We start from the raw sequence: 13,778 nt of genomic DNA, 5'->3' as shown, positions 1-13,778 counted from the left end.
GCACTGAGAGAAACACAAACAGGCAGATCTGTCATGAAGCACTGTGCAAAACGTTTATTAAGTTTTATAGCTCTGTGATGATAGCTGTGAAATGAGAGGAAGGAAGCTGGAATTTTAGCAAGCTTACAACTTTTAGACATTTCGAAGTTTGACCCCCACTTTTTGAGAGATGATCATTGTGTTTTAAGAGCTTTGCTTTGCTTGGCCACGGAGCAAAGACCAATGTTTCTCATAGTTTTTTTCACTCACACTGTGATGACTGTTTTTTTTAGGCACTGTAGCAAGATAAAAGTACTTTAACTTACAAAAAAAAAAAAGCATCAAGACCTTTTTTTTCCAAAATGTTGTGTCTACATCTTAATGTTTTTGCATGAAAGAAAACAACACCTTAATATGGCTAGCTTTTACATAATCAGGCAAACATTACATCAAAATGAATGTTCACAAACCAGAATTACAGTTGAATGATTATTGATTAATTGAAGTTATTCATGAGCCCAACTTTTCAAACCATTGCTTGCACATATAACCAAATAAATGACTTACAGGCATTTTCCTCTTTATTATAAGTTTATCAAATTTCTGGAGTTTGCATCTAACTCAGACTTTCTCACTTAGTCATCCACGTGCCGAAAAAAATACAGACCCCTCACTGGCTGACAGATAAAAGGCCTGCAAGATCACAGAGGTAAGACTATATTCTTGTCTGTTGGAGGTCTGTGCATTTGCATGCTTCACAAGCAAATATTTGTGAAGTAAACACTTCTACCTTGGATGTGCAGACCACCTAGGGAGATTGTTTAGAGAACCGCAAATGTGACAATGACTCTTCATTTTTTTTTTTTTTTTAAAGAACAAGCACTGATCCCAAAACAACACAGATGGGTTTGTGTTTTTTTTTTTATTTTGTAATGCCTGTCTTACATCAGATGCACTAGGGGAGTACGGATCATATTTGTTCACATTCGGTAGAATAACATACACCACGTTCACAATGCGAGGTGTTAAAACCCATTTACAGTAAACACAAAAACTGAAAGTGTAATAAAAACATCAGCTTGACCTTAACGTGAGCATACAGCCCTGCAAATAATATCGTTACAGCATTGCGGCAACGCTATCAGGTTGCCAAAACATTACCGAAACGTTGGAGGAAAGCCTTATGATAAGTGATAGGCCTCCCTAGCAGAGACAAGCTCAGTGCATCAGTTTCCACCCAGCTAATGATAATAATCAGCCACCACTGAAATAATGAATCTATTTGCGCTCCCTGTCTTACACACGCCCACAGGGAGGGTATAATCATAGGATGCAAGATAAAAGATATCAACAACCATGTTTCATCTTTCCTCTTTCCCCTGGCATGACAAAAGGCTCAAATGATCATGGGTGTGAAAGTCTAAGATAAAAAAAGCGCTACACACCTCCCAAAACTTCATAAATAAACAGCTGACACTCTTTTACTATGATGATACCACTTACCCTCAGCTGAGAGCTGCTTTAAAAGCTTCTTTGCCTTGGATCTGCTCGTAAATTAGGGAGTGTTAATGTTAAAGGCTCCTGTGGCCTGAGGCTGCCCCTGGTTTACATCATTACAGACCTGCATTTCAGGGAATATGAACCTTCTTCGTTCCCATCAAGGCTATCATGGTTCTGCGTTTCTTGCAGCTCAATGACATCATCACACACTTTTTTGTCCTTTTTTAGTCAAATGTACATTAAAAATGCAAATTTGCTTTTAAAATATATTATGGCTTGGGTTCATTCAGGATGTAAAATGTCATATGTGACTCTCCAAAACTTAATACCTATGAATTAAAATACTTTTTTTTTAGTAATTGTATGTGTTTTTGACTTTTATTATTTGTTTTATTTTTATTATTAAATTATTCCTCTTTTTTTATTTAAAATATAGCTTTATTTCAGTTAGTAATTTTAGTATTTGGACTTTATTAACTTCAGTTTCATTCAATGTATTTTATTTCAGCTTAATTTCAATTAACAATTTTTTTTTTTTTTTATTTTATTTTTTTTTTTACGTTTTATTTAACAATAACAACACGGGTGCCCTCTGATGACAAGAACTTATCCACTTGTTAAGTCGTGACGCAAGGAATACCGTTTCCGGTCCATGCCTCCACTCATTTCAATTGAGAATACCATCTTGACGGACGTTTATGGGCATACAATCAATAACTTTACTTTTTTGAAGTTGAAAAAGAGTTAACCATTTTAACACATCATCCAGCTAATTTGATCCTGATTCCCAAATCAAAAATAGTACATTAATTATTTCAAAACTAAAAAGTTTGTTGTAAGCACACAAAACAAGCCATGATATTTCTTTCCAAAAATTCTTTGCATGATCACATTCAAAAGGTATGACAGAGGTGTTGGACCCGGAAGCAGTGATGCGTAACGTCAGACTTAACAAGCAGATAAAACCGAGTAAAGTACTTTTTAAGTACCAGAGACAGCTTTTTTGCAGGTGTCTGAACACATGGGATCCATCCCACAACCGCCATCTTTCTTTAGATCTCCAGAGCTAATGCTGGTCACTTCCTGGCAACTTATTAGACTGCAAGGAGGATAGCTGAAACCTGGCTTAGTGCTAAATGTAGCATGTTCTAAAAAAAAGAAGTCATGGAGGTCTGATAAACATCTTTTAAATGTACATGAAGTAAATACATTGCTTATAATGAAAGTCAACAGATCTATGCACCTCTGCTCTTTGATTTGGCAAGCATATGCTAAATGTCACATTAAATTTCATCTAAACACAAGACGGGCTGTTTGCACATGCCAGGAAGGATCACCAACCTCGCTTTGAAGGTCTCATCGTTCACCCAAGTAACGTCAACAATAGCCGTTCTGCAGCCTGACTACAAGTGTGTTTACTGTCTCTGGGGAGACATGAGCTTTAGTTAGAATAACTCTCCTCCTGGTAATCATTTATGATGAGGTAGGACCCAGTCCTTCACTGTATGGAGGGAAATATTGTTCCAGCTAAGACAATATATAAAATACTTACTTTGTCAAGGTTGGGTATTGTTATCACTTCCTTTCTGTGCTGAGTTTCTAAAACATCTTATGAGAGAAGCAAATGGAACAAGCAACATGAGAGTAAACGGGCAATTTGGACTAAGGTGGAGAGCATGATGTCATCAGTGACCCCAGGGCAAGATGTCCAGAAGTTGGGAAAATGAAATGAGACCTCTCCCTTTACTTGTAAAGTCAGAGCTGGCTGTGGTTGAAAGCTAACGTGGTATTTTGTACAGAACCACGAGGAACCCTCTGACACATTGAAGTTGAAAGTGTAATAAGGAATTTCCTCTTCTTTGTGTTTTGTGAGTGATCAACTGGACTGTGGTAAAATAGCAAAACTGTGAGCAAAACAGTCCTTAAGGACTGAATATGTCCAACAAAACACCATGACCCATCAGCTGTGTTTATTTCATCAAGTCTGCAAAATGTCACTGCTTTTAGATAAACCATTAGAACATATCACACCATGTTTTCATGGAAAACGTGTTTTATGTCTATCCATCCATCCATCCATCCATCAATCCATCCATCCATCCATCCATCCATCCATCCATCCATCCATCCATCCATCCATCCATCCATCCATCCATCCATAAAAGTTTTATACGTACACAAAAATATTGTTTCAAAAACTGAAATTGTCTAACCTGGAAAAATTTTCCTGTTCATCTGAAATATAATTATTTTGCTTACAAATATTACATGTGAATAGACTGCAATGAATTTTATTTATTATATATTTACTAACCATTACTTAAAAGTCAGCTTGTGATGTTTCTGGTCTCTTGCCTAATAATTTGGATGATATTTTGCCTTATCCATTTTATTGTTGCAGTTCCATTATTAACTAACATACTAACAAACTAACAAACTTATTTAACCATTTTACTGTTGCTGATTGCTTGTTGGTAGTGAACATTCTGAGACCACATGCAGTTTTGTGGCTTCCAGAATAGACAGTTGCCACATACTGTGTCTTTGGTCACTTTCCATGCTGTCAGGTCGTCTTCCTGCACTATTATGAAGGAAACATCAGTTTTAGCGACTTTAGGCCAGCTCTTAAATATTTAAAAGCAGCTATCTCGTTGCCTTCTGGTCCTATCTGTATCTGAAGGATATGGCGGTCCTTCTCAGAACAGTTTGTGAGATCCTTGGGGAATGACAAGGTCACAATGGCATGTTTGTCTAACTTCAGAGAGGCCAGACTGAAAGGGAGCAAAGCAGTAGGGGCATGGGCAGAGTGTTCACGCAAACCCCCTTCCCACTGCAGCTTCATAGACAACAGCACTAATCCTCTGACCAAACTCCTATCATGCTCCGCTTCACTTTAAATGAGCTGGCTGTGCCTCCAGCTGGGAAACTGACCCGGGCCCTTCCTGTTCCTAGGGTCCAGCCAGAGCTCGGCCTGTCAAACGTCTGCCTGGGCAACAGGAGGCGATGGCTACTTGCCACGTTACTGTGACTATTACACAGAGAGCCCAAATTTAATAACTCACCTACTTTTACAGTATATCATCAGATATTGTTGCCAATGAATTAAATATTCTGTCAATGGAATAACATCCTGTCCTGTGTCAAGGATCCCATTGCAGGATAGATCCTGACAGAATGCCATGATTGGCCACATAATTTCAGGCTTGAGGCTTGTGATGAATGTAATATTCTCTGTTAGACATAAGAAAAGCGTAGTATGTTCTGTTTATGTACAATGTAGCTTTCATAAACTTTTTAGGGATACGTGATCTTAATGGTGGTTAAGATCACAAAGATTTATAAATGAAACTGGTGAGTGAAAATGCAGCATATGGGTATACAGACAGCACCATGCTGAGATCAGTCTGCCACTGGAGCAGCTCCAGGCACAGCGATAGCTCTGGATTTGATTTACAGTCAGCAGAAAAAACACCACCAGCAGATACTGCTGTATATCATCTGGGGCTAAAAAAGCTACATTGTATGTCCAATGACAACATAGCAATTAATAATATATTTGTATATATATTTATTATACAACACACATTTTTAATGTACTAACCGAGAAAGGGTATTTTAAACTGCCATAATATTTCACATTATCAGTTTTGACTGTTTACACTCTTCTTAGCAGGTATTCTTAACATTTTTAAACCAAAAATATTTTGCCCCCAAATTTTTTTAATATCCACAATTTTTTAACATAACAAATACAGAGATAGTCTATCACTAATCGTACAGTAAACTGACAAGTGCTAACTTGAAGACAGTGGAGTACATTGACTCCATATTGAATTTCCAAGAACAGACACTCTTGACAAATCTGAAGTGCTAAAATTAAGAGCTGACAGGTTCCAGAAACAAGATGGAGTTGATGTCTGCCTAAAAAAATGCTTATGTTTCAGTTGTAAAGTCACAGTATCAATTTAATGTGAGAAAGCTGCGGTGGAGAAGATGTACATGTGCACTTGGTATTGCCTTTTAGGATTGGCTCTCGCCACATCAGATAAGGCAAAAACGGCAGAGAGAGGGAGGAAAGTGAGGGAGAGTGAGTCTTATCAGAGGAAGCAAGGAGGCGATGAAGAGGAGATAACATTCAAAACCAAATCTGAACGTTTGCTCTCGCTTATTCACGCATCATCTTTATCAGAGTATTCGATGCATGACAGATGAGACATAAGAATAATCTCAACTTACATTAGGTATTTTTATACAGTACAGTACATAAAATAACTTTTCTGACATCTGCTGATGTTCACATGCTGATGTTCTAGAACAGTGGTTCTTAAACACCCCAAAGTCTGGAAGAAACTACCAAATACCTTAAAATAATTACCTACACACCAGCTTAAATTACATGTTTTTAAAATAACACTTTTACTGTTCTAAAAGTTTGCCAGACTGCTGTTTTGTTCTTGATTACTGAAATAACTAGATCTGGTAGCTACATTTACTACAAACATTATTTTTTTCATCCAATTATTATTTTACAATGATTATTTACTATTTTATTATTTTTGTAGATTTATTTATTTGGTAAATAAGTTATAACTGAATAACTTATTTAAATCAGCAATTTAATTTTAATCTCTGGACCACTGTATAAGATCTTCTGCCTATTGGTAATGGTTGGGCTGAAATTATGCCTTTGCTGTTTACTCTCCCTGGAGAGGATGCTTTGACAGTGTTAGTAAATGATCTGTTCGACTGATGCCATGGAGTTTAAAACCTACACATTTTCTCTAGTGTGACAGTGATAACAGTTAACATTCGTACTGGCCAGACACCAAATGTCGTAACTGCAAAGGGCTTGATCGCACTTACACCGTGAATCCATCTTCTGTTACAGGCCCAGCCATGTGAAGCAGACGTCACTGACCACAGTTAACCTTCAGAATGACCATCATCAGCAAATAATCCACAGCGAGACAGCTTTGCAAAACAATAAGGTTTGAGGTAAACCAGACAACAACCCGTATAAACAAATGCTCTTTCTTTCTAACCCTTTTTATGGACCCAAAGTATTATTTACCACTGCAAAAGATTAAATCACTACTAGCCTCATTGACGTAAGAAGCCAGGTACTCTTGGGTGACTGATCAGGGTCTGTTTGTTCGTTTCTGAGCCTCTTCTATTTTAGTGCATGTTAGATGTGAGAGAGCAAAAAGCCAGAACAGACATACACCAGGCCTAACATGTCATTTCCACTGAGCCCTTGAAACACAGCCTTGTGCCACATGAGGATGGCAAAGTCAGGTTCACATCGTAAACTTCAATAATAAGCACCTGCTTTTTCCTAGCTTTTGAACAGAAGGAAGGTGTGGATGTATGCACTGAAAATCACCTTCACAAACCACAGGCCCTTCAAGAGGCATATGAATATGTCTGTAAGCCATCATCCAAGGTTCACTCTAACCCCCTTCATAAAAATAACTGCCTTATTTGACCCTTTTGGCTTTTTCCCTATAGCTATTTGACATTTGTCATTAAAAAGGACACGCAGAGCTGGACAGTCAATTAGCCAAGCCCAAAAGTCATTGTCAGCAGTGTCTAGCTAAAGTCTCTGTGCTTTAGTAAAGGCCCTGAGGAGAAGGACATTTTGTTTCACAAAAATTTTATTCTAAATTACAGCTCTGTATGAGCGAGGCATTAAGCCAAAGTGGGGAAAAAAACAAAACAAGAAAGAAGCACAACAAAACAGCTTGGCCATACAAAAGTCACCGCCACAAGGCTAAGTAGTTTCTGTGGTGGTTGCAATAGTGTTGTTATGCAGTTGCTAAGGTGTTCTGAGTTTTTTTTAATAATTTTTTTTAACATCACATAGCCAGGTAGTTGTGTTCTATGTGATAGCTTACTAGTCTGAGATTATTTATTTAGTTAGTTAGTGTGGTTTATTATCTACTGTACTATAAGCAAAACTACATGCAAAACTTATGTGTACATACACTACCATTCAAAAGTCAGTATTTTTTTTTTTTAAAGAAATTAATACTTTTATTCACCAATGATGCATTAAATTGATCAAAAGTGACAGTAAAAACATTTATAATGTTATATTAAAAAAAAAAAAAAACCTTTCCATTCACCAAGAAATCCGGAAAAAGTAAGCAACACAAAATGCTGCTGAATTTTTTAAAAAAAAATTTTAAATGCAGCCTTGGAGAGCATAAGAGACTTTTTTCAACAACATTAAAAAATCTTATGGACCATAAACTTTTTAATGGTAGTGTTACTGTGTGTATATTTTTTGGGGGTATGATGATTGATAAGTACTGAATAGGTAGCATAGCACAGTGACAATCATATTTATATAACATGATTTTTATTACTTCATAGAATGCTATGAAATAAACATAGTGATACTTTTTAGTTAGTGCTTCTACCACTGTAACACTATCTGCATTTCAGGTCTGTTTATGCTCAAGCTTCTGCCCCAAGTAAAGGTGAAAATAGAGGTAGATCTGTATTTCTATCCATTTAGATGGTAAAAAAGGGTCTTGCCTACATATTTCTTACTGTGCAGTGAGAGACAGAGGGGAAAAACTTCCATACATTACAGTTTAACATCTGCTTTCTATTGACAGAAGTATGCAGTTGACTTTAGAGTGCCAAAGTAGGTTTCGGAGAGTCACTGCCGGAGGAATGCAGGAAAGGCTGTCTTTTCTTCACTTTTTGTGGTATTTGCCGGTAAGTGTTTCAGAGGCAAGAAAAATACAAAGACAGAAATTGACAGTTTGAAGGACGGACTGGGATGAAGAGAAAAGCTTAAAAATAGGAGGTTTGTATGGTTTGAGTTGTATCATGTCATGGGATCCAAGACAAACCAGAGAAAGATGTTCACAGCTTTGTTGCATTAAAAGGAAGAGAGAAGGAGGGCAAAATGAGAGCAGTGGAGAGAGTCAGAACAAGAAGGAGTCTTTTAACTGGTGTGAAGCAACTAAGGTTGGGATATTCCCAAAAAGTAAAGGAAAACTGGTGATGAATGGATTGACTGACAAAACTCAAATAGCAAAATCAGTAACTATCTTTCTCATTGAAGCTGCATTTCACTTGACTTGAATAGGACCAACTCTAAGCTGATCATTCATCAGATGTGAAGTGTGGACACTGGATGCCTGAATGCTGCCCGTCCCGCTCTTTATATTCCTAGAACAACCTTACGATTAGAGCAGCGTGCTGCAGAGGCTTGGCAATGCTACACGTGAGATGTCTGGACTCGTTCTTCTCCATGCCGAGTACAAAATAAAGACACAGGAAGGTGGTCTGGCAAACACAAGTGGCATTTGTAAAGCATTTCCTTGGGCTAAGGGTGGGCTCCCAAATTTCACTGGTGGTTTTTCAACATGCAATAGCAGAGGGCTTTTTAACCTCCGGAACACTTGCCTTGATCAGATGTCTTTTGATGTTGTTGATGGAAACTGCTCTTAAGCACACCGCTTCATCCTCAACATGACAAATTATTTACAATGGTTAGAATAATCGCTGGTGAGGTAGACTGAGCGTAACATTCAAGTTTGACTTTCCAAACCCGGTTTATAAGGTTGCCAAATGACTGAGACACTGTTCACTGACTAAACGATAGTATAATTGAAGAGCCCAAACTCATCCAGTTACCGAGAATTTAATGTATAACTCTTTTATTTCATTTCCCAAATTTTTGACATATTTCTGAGTAACCAAGTTGGCTCCAGTCATTTATGAACAAAGTTGATATGCTCTGACCTGTTTGATGTTAGGAAAACAATGAGAACGGTGGGAACATAGTTGTGATTAGTTGAGTCAAGTTGTGATTTTCCTTCAAGTGCCATAACATAGCAGACTGTGAGGGGGTTCAAGGCCTTTCCTATTTGCTTTCTTTGTTTGTACTTCTCTCTGTTAGTCACAACTGCTATGGTTTGGCATTAGAGTGTGGCCTATTAGGTCTAGTCTCCAAGGTTTTTGGTGCTATCTCCTACATTCCTTCTCAAGTCAACACAAAGCAAATGAGCTGAAAGTGCTGTACTTTGCTTTTCACACTTTCCATGTCTAGGGTAGAGAATAGGCCGAAAATATGTGCTTGTGAATTGCGGTTTTGCATTTAAATGGTTTCCGTGCGTTTTATTTCTCTCAGAATTGGCTCTGTTTGTTTGCCCGTGAGTCTACATGCTGAGTTGAGGAAACGCCTCCCCGCTTATGACGTGCATTTAAAAAAGCAACACACTGAACATCTTCCCTTATAATGACAACATCAGTATGATGTTTCAAATAACCTCCTTTTGTGATCTGATGTGGCTTATTGTCACAGAACGAAGCAGAAAATAAATTTTGTACTGTAAAAAGGCTACAGGTATGTCAATTTGCAGTGGATTATAATTATGCTTAATTATTATGAAAATACCTAGGATGGCTTGAAGAACACCGATAAATACATTGTCGGAATCGAGTGTTTATTGCCTTCAAGTTTTGTCATGTTACGTCTCTATATTCTTTTCAGTGTTGTTATCTAATTTTCAGGGTAAGTTGCTGAAGGCAGGTCAATTAGTTGCTAAAAGTTACTAAATGACGTTGTGATGTCATTGCGTGATGTAATTACATAATCACAACATAAACCTGCATCATTGTGTAGAATACACAATCAGATTGCTCAAATCTCAGCAAAAAAAAAAAAAAAGATTTGAAATGTTCATTTAGATTTATTCGTAAAAATAAAACAAATACATAATACATATTTAAATATAATATAATATATGATACATTTTTAAATGCAACATTGAATTATTGAACACTTTTTCAATTACATTTGATGTAATTTCTTAATAGCTAGTAAACTAGTAAAACTACACATTCTTATTTAAGCAGAGTAGCCTATAAGTAGTTAGTGTGCTAAGAAAGGTCTGTAATAATAGGGCACAATATACTGTAACTATGGTGGCCAAACGCGCCTTTCATGTGGGACACGTCCAGGCCAGGATTTTAATATTGCCTAAAATATCCAGGTTTTGGCTGTTTTGGCTGCACTGTGCAGGTCGATCGTTGTGTGACATTCATGAGAGCTATAGACAGCAGAGCAGATGGCTCCTTATGCTTTCAAATCGATCTTGCACCTACTTTGGTGTCTTTTTTGATCGGTGCGTAACAGCGCTTCAAGTCAAACGAATGAACTAGGGGTCGACCGATTATCGGCGCCGATATTAAGCATTTTTATTGTTATCGGCATCGGCCATTTTCAAAACCGATTTGCCGATAAAACCATTTTTTTTTTTTTAAATGCGCGATCTGGTACTGATCCAGCCACCTCAGTCAGAGCGCACCGCTCTGTGGCCTAGACTAAGCCCCGCCCATCGTCCGTCTGATTTGTTGGGAGTCACGAGCCTGGCCAATCAATACGGCTGGCGCGGCTGGAAAATGTTCGCTCTCACACCGAAAGCACAGGAGCTGCTTCAGTGATCATCATCACACATCAATAAGTTATCTCTCGAAGGTAAGAATGCAGTAAACGTTCCTGAAGTTGCAATAAATCACTACACTGAAGTTGCAAAACACCTAAATATAATCGATTTTATGATGACAAGCCCCGTTCAGTTATTATACTGTGAATTCCCGGTCAATGTCCGTCATTGCAGTGATATGCTTTAACGGATCATCACATCAGTGCTGAGATAGTGAAACTAAAACCTACTTCTCTCACCATTCGGCCAACTTAACGTTGTATTGTGAATAGATTATCAACACGAATGAATTCACTCACGTCTGCTGCGGTTTTTTTTTTGTGTTGTTCACATAGCTTCACTGAACAGCGTCCGTTCCGTTAGGGCTCTTAGTCAAAAAAAATTGCGCATATTTGGAGAAATATTGCTTTATTCTAACATGATTGCAAAATAATTTATCATACAGATTCAGAATTACCATTATGCAATTTTGAAGAGCTGAAAGGGCATCAAGCGCGAGCTCTGACGCCCTGACGCGACGCGAGTTCCCTATTCCTGATTTAGTTATCTCCGCGGCCGCGCTCTCTCATTTGACTAATAACCAGGGTGCGATTTTCCGGGGGGGATTTCCCCCCTTCTGGTCTATGCATCCCTGCCTCTGCTGAATAACTTTTATCCCCGGTGGGGATAAAAACATCATGCAAACCCGCTCTGACGTCCAGATCTGAATCAAATGATTCGCGATACGCGATCCGATTGAAGCGCATCGAAACAGTTAATCATTTTGCGACGCAATGGTTTAACTGATTCGGAGTTTCAAAAAGCTCCGTTGTGTTCTTTGCTCGCTTTCTCAATGTAATTTGTTGTTTGAATAACCGTGGACATTATATCATTACAATTAATAGGCCTAACGTAGGCTTACAATGTTTTTATTAAACTGAGATCACACTAAATACAATTTCCGTCGTATTAAAAACATTTCATAAAATTTTTCAAAAGCATCCCCCCCTCGGTTTATTTCACAAATCACACCCTGCTAATAACCCTATGCTAATAACGTAAATTGTCAATAATCTCACATTGCACGTTTCTGGATGACGCTGTCCTGGATACTTCCTAGTTTGTATCGCCTTGATAAACAGTCAAACAAACATTTTACACATCATCAAAAAAAAAAAAAAAAAAAAAAAACCAACACTATTACAATATGGGTTGTGTGTGATTTTAATGCAATTCTGGGTTGCAAATAAAATGCTAAATATAACACACACACACACACACATATATATATAGAGAGAGAGAGAGAGATAACATTTATTTTCCATTATTTGTTCATTTGTTGCTGTTTAAATTTGCTTTAAGTTTTACTTTGTTTATAGGATGCTGCTGATGGATGCTCCCAGCACTTTTTATGTTTGTTGTTATTATTAATATTAATGTTGTTATTATGAACAGTTCTCAGAATTAAAGATGTGTTAAAATAATTTAAAGAGAGTCTTTGTCAGAGGCCTTTTTATTCTTAATTTTGACATTAATTTTCATTTTTACACTAGACACATATCGGTTCAAAATATCGGTTATCGGTCTCCTTGATCTGTAATAATCGGTATCGGCATCGGCCCTGAAAAATGCATATCGGTCGATCCCTAGAATGAACAAACATGTGCGCATATTTGCATCGCTTTTATCGTTCCCTGTCAATCTCAACTTCTCACGCGCAGCCCCACGATTGGTCGATTATGTACAATATCTGCATGTTATTGATCAAACTGCTTTGGATGTTTTAGGCAATATTAAAATCCTGGCCAGGACATGTCCCGTATGAATGGTGCATATGGCCACCCTAACTGTAACATGAAGAAATTTTCCATACTGATTTTTCACAGGTTTTAACCTGCTTTTTAAATAACGCATTGTATTTTGTGTTTTCGGGTTACAGGGTTACAACTTAACAGATAATATCCTGGCAGAAAATTATCAGTACTTTATCCATTTTTGTACATATTTTTTTACAGTGTACTTAACTGATCAACAATTGCATGTACAAGCAACAAACAAGGTGCATGATGAATGAACAATTATTGAAAAAATTGCAAACTAGCAACTTAATTCACATGATGTGTGTACTGCTAGACATCTTTGGTTTCCTCTTTTTGTGTAATTTAGATGGAAAATGCATGCCTTTTTATTTTTTGAGTCATTTGTCAAAAGTGAAAGGAATGTCTGCTTGTAGTGCTTGTAATAATTATGAGTTTAGCACAGCTCAGTATAAGAGAACCTGCTCCCTTTCACGTAATGCATGTCACTGGGTTTAAGCACTGCACAAGCATGAATACAGGCTAATTTGGGTTGAAAATGGAAGGCATTCATAGGTGGTCTTTGTCTCGTGTTGTTTTTTTAATGAAAATGCAATATTTTAGCAAGGTTAACTTGACCAGAATGAGAGCAGCAGCGGTTGCTGAGTCAGTCTGCGCACCTGCAAGCAATCAGCTCTTAAAAAACACAGACACAAATTTGACCCATATAATAATACAGCCGGACTGAGTCAAATGTGTCTTCACTCTTCACTAAGAGTATTTCACCCCACGATTAAAATTCTGTGATTATTTACCCTAATGTTGTTTTAAATTTATATGACTTTCTTTGAAGCAAAACATTTGATATCTTAAAGAATATTCATTCAGATTTCTTTTTTATCCAAAAAAACCTTTAGCCTTGTTAGAACTAAATGTTTGTCTTCTGTCTTACCACATTTTATCTAAAGATTAGCAGTGCAGCAGGAAACAGACAGATTCTCTCTCTTTGTCCCTGGCAAAGGCAAGCTGACGGAAAGGGAAAAAACTCATAATGCAA

General features: G+C 37.4%; 1 protein-coding gene across 1 annotated transcript in view; it reads right to left on the bottom strand.

Moving 5' to 3' along the window:
* The window catches only part of LOC109106161 (four and a half LIM domains protein 3-like), a 34,190-nt gene that overhangs the window by 5,860 nt on the left and 14,552 nt on the right, over positions 1-13,778 (bottom strand). The window lies entirely within an intron of this gene.

Source organism: Cyprinus carpio, chromosome A16 (genome assembly GCF_018340385.1).
Source record: "Cyprinus carpio isolate SPL01 chromosome A16, ASM1834038v1, whole genome shotgun sequence".
Lineage (NCBI taxonomy): Eukaryota > Metazoa > Chordata > Actinopteri > Cypriniformes > Cyprinidae > Cyprinus > Cyprinus carpio.
Note: the sequence above shows the minus strand (reverse complement) of the source record. Positions and strands in the feature narration are given on the sequence as shown.